This window comes from Rhinolophus sinicus, linkage group LG11, assembly GCF_036562045.2.
Source record: "Rhinolophus sinicus isolate RSC01 linkage group LG11, ASM3656204v1, whole genome shotgun sequence".
In the NCBI taxonomy this organism is placed as follows: Eukaryota; Metazoa; Chordata; class Mammalia; order Chiroptera; family Rhinolophidae; genus Rhinolophus; species Rhinolophus sinicus.
This window is the reverse complement of record NC_133760.1, coordinates 67,575,100-67,589,758: the sequence shown is the minus strand read 5'-3', so window position 1 is coordinate 67,589,758 and position 14,659 is coordinate 67,575,100. Positions and strand designations below refer to the sequence as shown.

General features: G+C 54.5%; 1 non-coding gene across 13 annotated transcripts in view; it reads left to right on the top strand.

The window, feature by feature from the left end:
• The window catches only part of LOC109461152 (uncharacterized), a 46,416-nt gene that overhangs the window by 25,294 nt on the left and 6,463 nt on the right, over positions 1 to 14,659 (top strand). For 10 of the 13 annotated variants that reach the window (XR_012490457.1, XR_012490458.1, XR_012490453.1 and 7 more), the window contains 2 exons: positions 7,707 to 8,510; positions 10,292 to 13,773. This is a non-coding gene — a transcript (uncharacterized LOC109461152). Of the gene's footprint in view, positions 1 to 7,706; positions 8,511 to 8,773; positions 9,940 to 10,291; positions 13,774 to 14,659 lie in introns of those variants that run through there. The other 3 variants (XR_012490452.1, XR_012490454.1, XR_012490455.1) reach the window with 3 other exon arrangements.

Below are 14,659 nucleotides of genomic sequence, written 5' to 3'. Positions count from 1 at the left end.
CTGAGGTACTGGGGGTTAGAGCTTCAACATGTGAATTTGGGGTGGGGGGAGGAGACACAATTCGGCCCATAACAGCTATCTTGCCTCTCACATTTTGGTCACTTCAGCAGCCCAGGACTCTGATGTCTGCCATCTGGAAAGTGCCTGGGTAGAAATCTGAGGTAAATGTGGGCCTCACATCACATATTTCCTTTCTCTCAATAATCACAGTTCTATGCTGCCTGTTACCCAATGACTGAAAACAGTCACTTCATATGTTTTGTTGTTCCAGTCAGGAGGGTAAGTCTCGTCCTCATGGCTGACAGCAAAAGTCCAGCACCAGCTTTTAACCTCTCTGCCTCAGGTCCGTGGTCAAAATTACTCATGAAGCCAAATAGACTTCCCTTACCCATGTTTAGGAGAATCCGTGTCCTTTCCTTCATCCACAGTCACGCTGTGGCTCTCAGCCAACGACGGGTGTAGCTGGCTTTGCTCACCCAACCGTCCTTCTCAGGACTGCCTGGTCTCTGCACCCTGTAGGCCTGGGATGGGGATTGGGTGGCCCACACCTGCCCCTTCACCTTTCTCCCTGCCTTTTTCTCCCTTGGTTTTATTTATTGCCCCAGGAAGAGGAAAACCAAATTTCCACAGGAAGCAGATTGGATGGGGCAACAGGCAGAAAGACAGAGAACGGTGGGGACAGAGGAGGAAGACAGAGGCCTCGAGAAGGGATCCTCCAAGGGAAGACAAGCAAGGAGGGAGGAAAAGAGCAGAAGAGGTGGGAGGGAGGGAAAGGAAGCAGAGCAGGGAGGAGTGGTGGCTGGCTTTCCTTCCAGGCTTCACAGGGCCTGTGCTTTGGGTCCTGAGTCTGGATACGATCTTTGCAGGGTCAGGATCACCACTTGCCATCCATTCTTCCAGGTGGTGCCAGAGCCAAGGGGCCTGACTCACTGCTAGTGGAGAAAACCAGGGGCAGGTTTATTCCTTGACTGTGGGAAGAAGGGGGTTGGGGGTAACTTTCCGGGGCCTGGCACACTGTTGCCCAGCAGCTGCCCCCGAATCAGGAGCCATAGCCCAGAAAGCTGTGCTGGTCCCCAGAGGACTTCTCAGGAGCCCAGGATGAGGTCACAGTAGGGCAGGCAGAGACTGAAGGTGAGGCAGGCATGGGCCTCCCTCCTCTAGCCCCGGGCTGCCCCCCGGACAGGCCTGGAAAACCTGCCCAAAGCCTCTGCTTCGCTGTCCCCAGGCTCCCTCCGGACCAGCTCTGCTGGTACTTGCTGAGAACCGCCTCCCAGCTCCTTGGACATGCCCTTGCCCACAGTTCTGGGCCCCAGACCTTCTCTCCAGGCAGGGCCAGTAGCACAACTCCATGAACCCCTCCTGGGGTGCAGTATGCTCCCCGCTGTGCCATTCATGTTGCTTCTCGCTCCCCCTAAGTTCAGAGGGTGATGCTTTCAGACCTGGTGTCCACTTTAAATGGGAGGAGAGTTCTCCCTGCAAACATAAATATCTAACCTTTGGGAAGGGCTCTTTCTCCTTGAGGTAAGGTCCTGGAGGGCCCCTGGGAATTACGGCAGCTTTCAGATGTTGAGGCCCTCTCCTCGGAATCCAAGTTCCCAGATACAGCGAGTTCAGATGGGTGGATGGGAGTGGGAGGTTGGATTTCTGTTAGCATCAGAAAGAAACAAATCAGGAAACTTTGAAGTTATTAATAAAATGAAATTCTATAAACTGTGGTACCTCCATTCACAACACCATTCAGGGTATACAATGGTTATTTTTATCTAAATTATTTCCTGAACAAGAACAAGATTCAGATGTTAAACAACTGTTACTCTATTTAGTGTCAATTTGTAGTTAATGAAACTATGAGAACAATAAAAACTTATAGTAGCTCCGGAAAATATGATTACTGAGCTGATAAAAAAAGAATGCCCTGTAATTTAATGAGTAAAACTTGAATAAGTAATATTTCTATTTTAACATGAAAAAGGAAAATGTGAATACTAAGTGGAAAAAATTACAAGGCACAACATGTCACAAATCAAGAACGCGGAAGCTAAAGTGAAGAAAGAGATATCAAAGGTGATTCAGCAGGTGATGAAGTCACAATGCAAAATTACCCAATGTTCACATGAGTTCTATTACACAGGAATAGATTAGATGCACATTGGAAGAGACCATCTAGCTTCCTGCGCTCTCTGGGAAGGGGGGGGGTCATCTGAGTAGTAACAGTGATAACATGAAAACATGGGCTCCTTCCTCCCTCTCTCCCTCCCTCCCTCTCTTTCTTCTGTGAACACTAGCTATGGCTGCTGGGTATACAGCAGCTAACAAAACAGACAAGATTTCTGTCCTCATGGATTTACAGTCCAGGGGGACAGGCAGCCATTAAACAAGCAAACAAAAAAGCCACACTAATAAACACCTATTTGCAAAAGGAGATTAAGTGCTGGGAAGATGTACCGGGTGCTATGCAACAGACTAACAGAGTGGATTTGACTTGGGTGCTCAGGGAAGGTCTCTTTGAGGGGGTGATAACGAAGCCCCCTGCTGCAGGCTGAGTGGGAGGAATCCAGGTGGAGCGGGGAGGGTGGCATTCCTGGCGGAGGGGACAGCAAGGGCAAAGTTCCCGAGGTGAGCTGGGTATGTTCCAGAGCTGGAAGAATGCCAGATGGCTGGAGTGTCAGGAGGTCAGGAAAGATTGACGCTGGAGGAGCCCAGGGAGCTAGGCAGGGGCAGGTGGTCACGCGTGGATTTAATTTTAAGCGTTGTAAGAACCATTTAAGGATTTTTTTTTTTTAGCAGGGGTGGGACATGAGCAGATTTGCGTGTTTTTTTTAATTATTGTGGCTGCAAAGAGCCAAGTGGTTATGGAGTGACCAGGTGGGAGACCACTGTGGTACAAGTTTGCCCTTGAGGGTGGGGGGGGGTCTTCTATAGAGCAGAGGCAGTAGACTGGGAGGAGCAAGTGCCTGGGTTCAAAATGCATTTAGAACTTTGAACTTGAGATATATTCAGAATGAGGGGTGAAGAAGTGGAGGGGCCTGAGGTGGCCCCTTGGACAGAGCAGCCAGGAGAAGGATGGAGGTTCTGCCCACTGAGGTGTTAGCACGCTCCTTTGTGTGTCTGAAACTCTCCTGTTTTACAAGTAAAAAGCATGAGTGCTGGCCTTTGCTAGAGGGGCAGTGAGACCCTCAAGGTCACCCAGCCAATTGGCAGAGCTGGGACTGGCACCCAGGGGCTCTGTCTGTGCCAGGTGTCCACTGCTGGGCGGTGCTCACCTCCGATTTTACCTGAGTTCCCCTGCTCTAGAGCGGGGGCATCCAGAACCCTGCATCTCAGGGGATCCCACCTACCGCCCAGTCCAACCTGCCCTGCACAGCCTGGGCTCCCTCCTGGAATGGAGGTCCCGCAGCCCCAGCCCTGCTGGCCGGGTGACTCCCCTCCACCCCGCCAGGCCTGCTGGGACAGGGCCAGGGAGGCCTCCACACAAGGCCTGGAGCCAGTGAGGGTGTCCACATGGGTGCCTCCCTTCCTCCTGCTTGGTCTCAACTCAGTGCGCAGCCTCCAGCTTCTATTTCTGCCTCCCTCTGTCCCTTCAGCCTTTCACATATGGTCACTATCAAATCCTACACCATGCGAGCTGAAAGCAATCCTGTCTGTGGTCAGTCTTCCACATCTGTTTATTAAATTGGACTGCATGTTGTATGTGGTCCCACTGCTTCACTTTCCCCCTGTTCTCCCCTCTAGGGCCCCTCTCCCAGCCTCCCTGACCCCGTGCACTGTTCTCTCCTGTCTGTTATACCCTCATAAATTTGCTGCATCCATGCCCTCTTTCCATCTTTCTAGGTCAGGTCCCCCCATTAACTCTCATCAGAATTGTTGCAAAGCCTCTAACTTCCCCCCACCCACCTACCCAACCACAGCTTCTCCCTCCTACAGTCAATTCACAAATTTTTCCAGCTCACAAACCTTCAGAGGTTGCTCACTGCTCCGTGGAGGAACCCAACCTGGCACCAGAGGCCAAGCTTTGGCCGTAGACTCTCACCATTTCTCACTTCTCCCCTTCCTGCACCTAGAAACCAGTGCCCCCACCCCCAGCAGGTTTCCACGTGGAGCCTTTGCTCTGCCAGTCTTTCTCTCTGCCTCCCAGTCCCAGAAGTTCAAATCCCTCCCACTTTGCCCAGTGCAACTCTCACAAGGCGCCCCCATTCTCACCCCCACCCAGCCTGGAAGAGTCTCCCTCTCCTGGGCACCCCTGCGGCACTTCTCCACACCCATCAAGGCCTTCCTTGCCCGTCCTTGTTTGTGCTTTTGCCATTGGAGGTCCCAGGAGGGGGATCGGGCGCCCTGGGGGGGATGATGAGCTTAGTGTAGGATGCGTTTTGTCTGAGGGGCTTGGGGTGTCTAGGGGGCCATGTCTACACTTCCCTTCTAAGAAGGGGCTCCTGGAGGGCAGTGTCTCAGCATCCTCAGTACCTGGCACAGGGCTTGGTATGTGGCAGGCCCTCAGTTAACATCTGCCAAGTAAACAATTGAGGGGGCAAACTGGTCCAGAGGAACATACTGTAGGAATTCAGGAACGGAGTTAAGGAATCCAAGGGAAATCCCATGAAGGAGATGGAACAGACGGAGACTGGGTGGGGAATTGTTCAGACAGGAAAAGAGGGAGGGTGATGGTGAAGATCACCTGGGAGACGGAGAGGAGACAATCCTGGGGGAGGGAGGGCAGCCTCCTTGGGACAAGCAGAGGTCTGGGGCTGGGCTTGGACGATGAAGGGGTCTGTCAGGGCAGACAATGTGCCAGGCAGAAGTGCTGGGGGACAGAGAGACCTCCAGCCTCAGAGATGCTACGTGGGTCCCTCACCCCTCCCATCAGCAGGGAGTAGCCTGAGGAAAGCATTTCTGAGAACCTGGTCCAGGAGCTGCAGCAGGAGAGGGCAGCTGAGGACCTCTTCCTGTGCGCCATCTCATTTGTCATGCTTTGCCAAATCCCAGGAGGGACGTTGGGATGGTGAGCAGCTCGGCAAAGTACACAGCTTGTTACCAGAGGGGTGAGGGGCCCGGATCAGAAGAGCTGGGCCAATCCTGGTGGGGGAGGGGGCTCAGGATGTGGGAATCAGCAAGGCTTTTAGAGGTGGAACCTGGGACAGACCAGAAATGGAGGTGCAGACGGCGAATCACATTGACTTGGATGAGACCACGAAGGGCTGAGAGCAGAGGGAAAGGAGAGGAGGCTCCGGGACTGCATCAGGGTCACTCTGGCACTGGGGGGTCGGCACTCGGGATGCAGCCCTCAAGGGAGGGAAGGCACAGCCCAGGGGGAGGAGGGGCAATGGGGAGCTGTGGGCCTGGAGCCCAGCGAGGGAAGGAGGCGTTTCCCTGCGCACAGGGTGCCCACCTGTGCCCACGGCTGCTGACAGGTTGAGTGAGATGAGTTTTAAGAACCAACTACTGGACTTAGCAGCATGGATATCGTGGTGACCTTGACAGGAGTGGTTTTGGGGACCAAAGTGACTGTAGGGGATTCAGGAGAGACTGGGACAGGGGCAAGTGGAGTAGCAAATAGACTTGAGTTTTGCTTGCAAGATGGGCAGCCGCTAGAGCCCTGTAGCTTGGTGGCCAGGGCCCGGTTCTTAATAGGGTGGGATGATGGGAGGGGAGGACTGACCATTCAGGAGCGAGCGCGAGCATGCTGGCCTCTGTCCCTGAGGTGGCCAGAGCGGTGGGATCCAGGCACAGAGGAGGGGTGGGCCTTAGATCAGAGCAGGACTGCTCACTACAGACCAGAAGGGGAAGCGGTCCAAGGGTGCAGGTGGGTACAGGTGGGTGGGTACAGATGGGTACAGGTGGGTGGATGCAGGTGAGCACAGGTGGGTGGGTGCAGGTGAGTACAGGTGGGTGGGTGCAGGTGAGTACAGGTGGGTGGGTGCAGGTGAGCACAGGTGGGTGGGTGCAGGTGGGCACAGGTGGGTGGGTGCAGGTGAGTACAGGTGGGTGGGTGCAGGTGGGTACAGGTGGGTGGGTGCAGGTGGGTACAAGTGGGTGGGTGCAGGTGAGTACAGGTGGGTGGGTGCAGGTGGGTACAAGTGGGTGGGTGCAGGTGGGCACAGGTATGTGGGTGCAGGTGAGTACAGGTGGGTGGGTGCAGGTGAGTACAGGTGGGTGGGTGCAGGTGTGTACAGGTGGGTGGGTGCAGGTGGGTACAGGTGGGTGGGTGCAGGTGGGTACAGGTGGGTGGGTGCAGGTGAGTACAGGTATGTGGGTGCAGGTGAGCACAGGTGGGTGGGTGCAGGTAGGTACAGGTGGGTGGGTGCAGGTGAGTACAGGTGGGTGGGTGCAGGTGAGCACAGGTGGGTGGGTGCAGGTGAGCACAGGTGGGTGGGTGCAGGTAGGTACAGGTGGGTGGGTGCAGGTGAGTACAGGTGGGTGGGTGCAGGTGAGTACAGGTGGGTGGGTGCAGGTGGGTACAGGTGGGTGGGTGCAGGTGAGTACAGGTGGGTGGGTGCAGGTGAGCACAGGTGGGTGGGTGCAGGTAGGTACAGGTGGGTGGGTGCAGGTGAGTACAGGTGGGTGGATGCAGGTGAGTACAGGTGGGTGGGTGCAGGTGTGTATAGCTGTGCAGACTTGGTAGCAGGAGCACAGGATATTTCTGTTTTACCCAGACACCGGATGTGATGCCCCCTTAGAGATGAGGAAACTGAAGTGCAGGGAAGTCAAGTCCCCACTTTTAGGTGGAACTGGAACTTGGCCTGAGAGTGAAAGGCAACAGAAACACCCCTGGCCAGGGAGTGGGAGAAAGCAAGAGTCGGGAGGTGGCCTAGGTTGTCTCAGCTCCCTCCCCGGAAGAAGGATGTTAACAGTACCTACTCCGTGGGGCCTGTGAGGAAAAGTGACAGCGCTGTGCTGGCTGCAGAGAGTGCAGACATCAGAGGGAGGAGCCTTCGCAGAGCAGGCCATGCTGATGCCACAGAGAGCACAGGGGTTGGAGGGTGTGTGTGTGTGGGGGGGAGACCCTGTGCCAGTGGGGAGGGGCCCAGCTTACACCCTGGTGGCCCTCACCAGCCCCGCCTTGGAGACCAGGCACCAAGGCCTGTGTGGCTGAGCACAAACCCACCAAGTGCACTTCCCCCAATGTCGTCCCCATGCTGGTTCTGGCCCAGGCTGCAGCCAGGAAAGAGGGGCAGGAGGGGTATGTGAGCATGGAGTCCCATGAGATCCCAAGGAACCATCCTGGTGGGATGACCCCAGCAGGACCCTGGCAGCCGCTGTGGGTGATCCTCCCCTCCTGAAGACCGTGAAGCAGGCAGCAGGCCCATCTTCACGATGCAGCTGCCCCCACCTGGAGTCACCACCAGGTACAGATTCCCCAGGCTGGGAACAAGCATTTAGGAAGGGAGGCCTGCTCCCTGGGCAGGAATGGACTTCTTCCTCTTCCTCCTGAGAGAAAGCTCAGGTCCTGAGCTGCTGTGAGGCCCAGGCCCAGCCGGGTAGGGTCAACATGGACGCATTTCCCTCACGGACATCCCGAGAGTGTGTGCCGCCCTATGCTCTCCACGGCAGCCTGCCCCGTGGCCACACACTCTCAGCTACGGCTACAGGTCCCACATTCTGGTCTCTTCCCTGGACCAGCCTACAGAGCAGGGCCACTGTCTCTCGGCAGCCCTTGCTAAGAAGCCTGTGTTGGAGGTTGGGGAAGAGCGAGGGCCCATTCTCTCCGGCAGGACCCGGATGCCTGCTGGACTCATTCAGGAAAATCACAGGGCAAACCATCCCATCCTGAGCTCCACAGTGGACGGCAAGCATTGCCATCGAGTCCGCAGACCTGCCACATTGACCAGTCTACTTCACTTCTCTGGGCTGTGGCCTCTGGAGGGTCCTCCAGGTAAGGCAGGTAAAAGCTGGGCCAGGCTAGTCAGGGACTTCTGGGACGCGTTGCTGCCTTGCCTCGTTATGGAAGCAGGAGGCCACTGCGGCACGGGGGCTTAGCTGCCACCTTTGTGAAGCGGCTCATTTGACATGAGCAGGAGAGGTTTCATCAGGCTAAGCCCACCTTGCACTTGAGCCCTGCCTTCACCAGAACAACTGCATCTGCTGCAGACAGAGGGCATTGTCAGAGCAGACCAGGGGCCCTCGACTCCAAGTTCAAAGGCGCTGTCCACAGAAGTCTCATCCAATCACATCCTCTTGGTGCTCTTGACATTTTGGGACTGGGAGAGTCTCCAGTGCCAACTCAGCTGTGGAACCAAGGACAGCGGTCTGGTCCATGTGGGCCCAGCTCCCCAGCTCAGCAAGCACAGAGGCCTCATGAAGACCCCACCCAAAACCAGACTGTCTGACTGGACTCCAGGCACAGCAGGAGACTAAGAAACTCCCAAGTCAAAGAGAACAGGGAGCTGTGGACCACGAAGGGGAGACATGCAGATTCAAACAGCCCCTTGCCTAGGAGTGCACATACCACGGTTCTCCCAGCTCTGCCCGCCTGCCCTCCAAAACAGACCAAAGAGAACCGGACCAAAAAGAACCGGGTAAGAATTGTGGTGTGATGGGTGGAGGGAGTGGTTACACTAGATTCCTGCTGCCTGCCTGCTTCCTGGGGCTCTGGGCTCCCTCCTCCCCTCCCCGCTCCCCAGGCCCTGGCCCCTGGAAGCCAGCCCTGGAGGGGTGCACCCTCCCTCCTGCCCAAGGAGGGCTGCTGTCTCCTTTGGATCTTTTTGCGGTCTGGGCTTGCTGTTCCTCTCAACAGTAGTCAGGAAGCCCTTACCCCAAAAAGTATCTGCGGGAGGCCTGCTCTACAGGAGAGTCACCCCGAGGGCTCCAGGTGAGTCAAACACCACACCCACGGGCAAGGAGTGGAGCCATCAACTTGACTTTCCCTTAGAGTTGCTGAGTGGCTTTAGGACAAGTGCTGCACCTCTCTGTGCCTTTTAATCATTTACTGGTGTGCAGTGTCTAGTGGGAAGGTCCACAACGTGAGAAGAAAACAGGAGTAGCTCAATTAAAGATGTGCTGGGCGTTGTGTTGGCGGCTTGGCTTCCAGCTTCCTGTCCTCTAGCTGCAGACAGTCTCCCTCTGGGCTCCTTGTGGGGAATTGCCTTTCCCACCCGGTGGCACTCCTCGCGGGAATGTCACTCCAGGCATTTTGCCTTCCCCTGCCCAGGACAAGCCTGGAATTGGCTTCTGGAACTGCAGCAAGGCCACGGCAGGGCAGGGATGGCCACACAGGTCTCCCTCTCCTTTTCTACCACTGAAAGCGGCCCCTGCTCTCCTCCCAGGATAGGCCAGGCTCCAGCGCCCCTCCTTATCTGGCCCTGGAGGGCAGCTGGGCCTGAGCTGCCCGAGGTGGGGGCGAGGTGTCCGGCCTCCCCAAGCCTGTTACCTGTTACAAGCTACACCAGCGCCTCGGCCTGCAAGAAACAAGGCCCCTGCAGAAGCCGCTGGTGCTGGTGTGTGGCCCACATGGATTTCAAAAGTGCTGAGGGATCCTGAGTGGGGTGGGGTTCACTGTGGGGGTTCAGGAAAGAGGGCTGGGAGCAATTACTGTAGATGTCTGAAGTAAATGGAGCCCCCACCTGGACGCAGCCAGACATCAATGGGAGAGGCAGGATGGTGACAGACAAAGGCTGAAGGGCTGACTAACTGCAGGAGCTCCTTCCCCTGCGGCTACCGTGACCTCCCGACCACCCAGCTGCAAAGCTGGCCTTGCTAGGCCACCTGCGCACTCAGCGGCGTCCTGGTGGGGTATGTGCATGCAGCTCAAGGGTGGCATCATGTGGTCATAGTGGGGTAGTGCACCCCACAACCTCTGAAGCGCTCCATTCACAGGTCACTTCCCGAGTGCTGAGACATTTGTGTGCTGCACTGTTTTAGGAGGGCAAAGCCTGCAGATCTTCCTACCGGAACCAGAGTTTCTGTGAGGGACAGTCCTGAGGGGCGCAGAGCCTCAGAGGAATGGTGGTGAGGCGCTAGAGAGAGCTCAAGGGCTAAAAGTGGGAGGGAAATGTTGCTAGAGGGCAGTTTCCCCCAGTGAGGGTGTCTGCCCCCCAGCCCGCTCTCCTGGGTCTAGGTCCCCTTTCAGAGTAGGCTCTGGGTCCATGTCCCAGGCATTTGACTGCCCCTAGTCCTTCACTTTTGTCCCTGCAATGGTTCAAATCCAAGGGACCTATTCTCAGGAAAGGAAAGGGGGCCGGGGAGAGGGCATGACTCAGAAAAGGCTCCTGTTTCCGATGTTAATGGAAAGAGCCTGCACTTCAGAAACAATGAGATCTAGACTCAAATCTCACGTCCTCCCTGGATTGTGTGACCTCAGGAACGTCCTTCCCTCGGCACTTCCGTGTCCCCATCTGTAAAGCGGGATGAGAATGCTGGCCTTGCAGGAGCATGGAGACGAGTCACAGTCGGTACAAGGGGTGGTCATCACTACAGAAAGAAAGGCCTCGCCTCCAAGTCTAAGGGTGTCGGCTCTGCGGAGGGATCTGCTTGCTTGCCTGTGAGTGGCTGTGTCTTTCTGCATTTGTGTGTGTGTGTCCATTGGGCAATGAGTCGTCTGCCTGAATCCAGCCACGCCCCCTACCTGACCCACCCAAACAGACCGGAGGTGTGCTGAGAGACCGAGCTCCTGTGGTCAGCACTGAGGGTTGAAGCAAGTCAATGAGGACCCAGGAGTAAGAGGGGAAAGAGGGAGGGGGGCACAGCGAGTTGGAGGAGTGAGGGCTGTTTGGGAGAGGGGCAGGTGGCACAGACAGCATGAAGAGAAGCCTAGAAGGGAAGGGGAGAGCGAGGGAGAGTGCACGGCAAAGTGGGGAGTCTCTCCAGGTCCCTGACGTCCCCCAGCAGCACCTAAGCCAGGTGTTCTGCTCCACGCTGGGCCAAGCAGATGCAGTGTCCTTGTACTAGTCTCTCCTTCCTTCCCTGGGATTCTGCACGTGCGCCATGAGTGGAATGTGCTGGATTCCTTCTCCCAGCTGCCAGCTGCTCCCCTCCCCCCAGGCCAACCTCCCAGGCATGTGAGGACTGACCCCAGCAGCTGTGCTTGAGGGCGGGAGCTGTGAGGGTGCAGGGAAGGTGTGGGCCTGCCAGGCAGGGGGAGGGGCAGGCTGAGATGGGAATGCCAGGCTCTGGGAGGAAGGAATCGGAGAAATTACCAGCAGTGAAAGCCTATAGGTTTCCCCAAAGTACAATTTGAATAGAAATGTCAAACACCCCTGGAGTTATGATAGTCTGTATGACATACGATCCTGTATACCCACTTGATAATATCACAGGTGTACATGGCCACGCTGCCACAAGTGACTCCTGTCTCCTCCCGGGAGATGGTCTTTCCCATCCCAGCAGAGCCCACGGAGCCTTCTCTGTCCTTCCCACAGGTGGCCTCATCTGGGCTGGGCCTGGGGAAGTGACAGTGGGAGCCCAAAGCACTCTCTGAAGAGAGCTGTTATGTCACCCGTAGAGGAATAGACAGTTGTCATGGGTACTTTCATTTTTGCCTAATCTGGGGGGTAGCCTAAGTCCCCTGGAAGTTGCTGAGCCCTATCTCTCTGTTCCACACACTCTTCCCTTCCACCCTCCCTTTCTAGCCTTTCCTTCTCTCATTTCTCCTTTCCCATTTCCTTCCCTTCTTTCTTTCCCAGCATCTATGCCTTGATCTGCCAGGGATGCCCTCAGACGTGGTTCTTTCCTTGGAGAGACCCAGGTGTTAGTGTGGTACCCATCCTGCTGAGCTGTGCTCCTCAGAAACAGGGCCTGGGGCTGGGAAGGTGGGAGGTAGGAGCAGAAGGTGGGAGCAGCATGGTTGGTGGTCTGTGGACGGGGGGCTTTCAGGAGAGGGGCGAGCACACCATGTGAGGGTGGACGCTGGCTTGGGTTCTCTACAGCACAGCCCATGCTAGTCCCCAGGATGGAAAGTTGCCTTTGTTGTTGGAGCAAGAGGTCTCCGTCTGGGGCCTTTAAGGAAGTGGGATTTTTAAGGTCAAGGTTGCAGGGTCATTCTCACCATCCAGGAATCCCTTCCCAACTCCACCCTCCTTCTAGGACACTGGTTGTGGTCCCTGGACCAGCAGCTTCAGCATCACCTGAGATAGTATTAGAAATGCACACTCTCAGGTCCCAGTGCCAAGGGGGTACTGAGATGGTTTACATCCCCTCGAGGGAGCAAACTGTGCACAGCCCCACCCCAACTCCACATTTACTGACAGGTTGGGGGCTTGAAATCAGCCCTGGTGGGAATATTTACATCATGGAAATTGGCAAACACTACAAATCAGTGCTTATTTTTCTTTTGGAGAACGGATTCCAGCTCATCACCAGGCCCCATCTAGACCTCTTGAATCCGCAGCTCTAGAGGTGGGGCCCAGCAATGTGTTTTGATAAGCTTTCCAGGTGAGTCTGATTCACATGCAAGTTTAAGAACCTGTGTTGGAGGCATAAGAAAGAAAGACATCTAAGGGTTGGGATAGAAAAGGGAGACGTTTGGGTGGCCAAAAAGTAGGGTTGTATAAAGAAACTTTGGGAAAGAAAGGAGAGAGAAAGTAAACCAGAGCCTGGCCTTCCATCTGGGCAGCGGGGGCAGCAGGCATTTGGCAGGGAGCTCTCTGGACGGTCCGCTCCAAGGGCTGGGAAAAGGTGCCGAGGGGTTGAGTGAACCCTGCTTGGTGTTCGGTTTTTCCAGGTATCTTGATGAGAGAGACAAAGTCAATTACTCCTGAGATCAGGAAGGCACAGATTAACTGGCTAGAAAAATGCTTCTTTCGATGATGTTTCTGCAACAACAACAAAACACATTTACAAGCATTTCATTGGAGCTACAAGGAAGGGAAATCCTGAAAAGTTTCTTTCAGGAACAAGATGAAAATGGAAAATCAGTTTCATACCCGTGACTACTCACGTAAATGTGTGCAAAATGCCATGGCAATGTTCTTTTCCTTTGTCCAATTTTGAAATATTTCCAACGTACAGAAACATACAAGGAGTAATATAACGAAAGCTTTGTACCCACCACCAGAAATAGCAAATGTCAACATGGTGCCACATTTTTGTCAGATCGTGATTATTTTTAAATAAAACCTTACAGACATGGGAAGACCCTTTGTACCCCCTTTCTTCCCTCCAAAATGCAGCAGCGATCCTGAAATGGATGGATCGTCTTCTCCTACATGTGTTCATACTTCACCACGTAGGAATTACTTGTGAAGTATACCAGCAGTGCTTTGGGTGTTTCTGAATTTACGTAAGTGGGGTTACTCTGGAATTTGCTGGTTTTCTCCTAACGGTGTTTCTGAGATCTACCGATGTCGATGGGTAGAGATTCAGGCCATTCACTTTAACTGATAAATGACATGAAATTGTACAAATGGATCACAATCCATCCATTCATCTACCGAAGACGTTTAAGTTGTTCCCAGTTTTTCACTGTCACAAATGACTGCAGTGGACATCCCTGAACGTGTTTCTCGAGCGTGTAGCCAAGAAGTAGGGCTGTCCGTCCTTGAAAGAGTGCGTCTCCAGCTCTATACACTTTGCCAGATTGCTCACTAGCTTGGCTGAAGCAGGTCTCGTCTCCACCAGCGTGGGTATGATATGTACTAAAGGATCCTTTGTTCAGTGTGCTCTTGGGTTGTGTTCTTTCCTGAATGTAAACCAGTTCTGAGGGTTTTCTTCAGTTCATTCCTGACCTTTCTTCTAACTCTCCTTTCCCTTAAAGCCTTAAATTCTTCAGCAATGAATTCTTCTACCAGTTAGGTTTTCCAGAATCTGAACCTAGTGGCCAAGAAGGAATGACCAGTGTGTCATAAGGTGAGTGGTATGTGTGTTGTGTGTCTGTGCCTCTGTGTCCTGTCTATGCCTGTGACTTTGTACCAAAGCCAGCGAGAAGAAAGGCTGGAAAGCACAACCTCTCTACAATGTCTTTTCTACAGTGCATCGAAACCAGGAAAGCAGGAGGTAGCCGGTGTGCCCCAGAACCCCTCTCATGCTTTCGTCCCTTTCCTCCCCTTCTCTTCTCTAGTGTGGGTTAGGGGAAGAATTGTCCCAGAATGTCACCCAGCTCCATCTTCTCAGCTCCCCTACCCAACCAAACTCGAAACCCTTCTCTAAGCCACTTAACCCGGTAGGAGAAGGAAAGAGGTGTGCTGGTGGGGGCGGGGGCTGTCCCACGTGCTCCATCTGGGGGAAAGGGCTGACTTTTGGGCCCTGAGCCTAAGAGCTCTCTGTGCATGCCAAGGGCTGCCTCCTGCATCTGGCCCTGTAGGGTTGGGAGAGCGGCCAAAATCCGAGGCTAGGCAGTGACCGCGGACAACCTAGAGTTCGGCCATTGACCCTGTCCCAGGACCATGCAGAATTGCCCTGAGTTCCTTCCTTTCTAGGCCCTGAAGCAAGGAGCCTTCCTGTCTTCTGAAGTAGATTTGAGAAAGGGGGGTACGTGAAAAGGACCACCACAAAATTGCCTGTCTCAAACTAAAGACGTTTCTAGAGGCAGGAACCCAAAGTGAATGAAAAAGTACAGTTCACAGTCAAGTGGGAGGATGGAAGGCTCTGATCCAAGGACGATTTTTGGATGGGACGTTTTCCCCCCCAACACCTTAAGTATGGCTAACAGGCGTTGATTGATTGTCTTTTCTCAAAAAGATGAAGCCTGAAACCTTTGACTTCCTTGTTCCACAATCTCTTTTTGGCCCTGAAC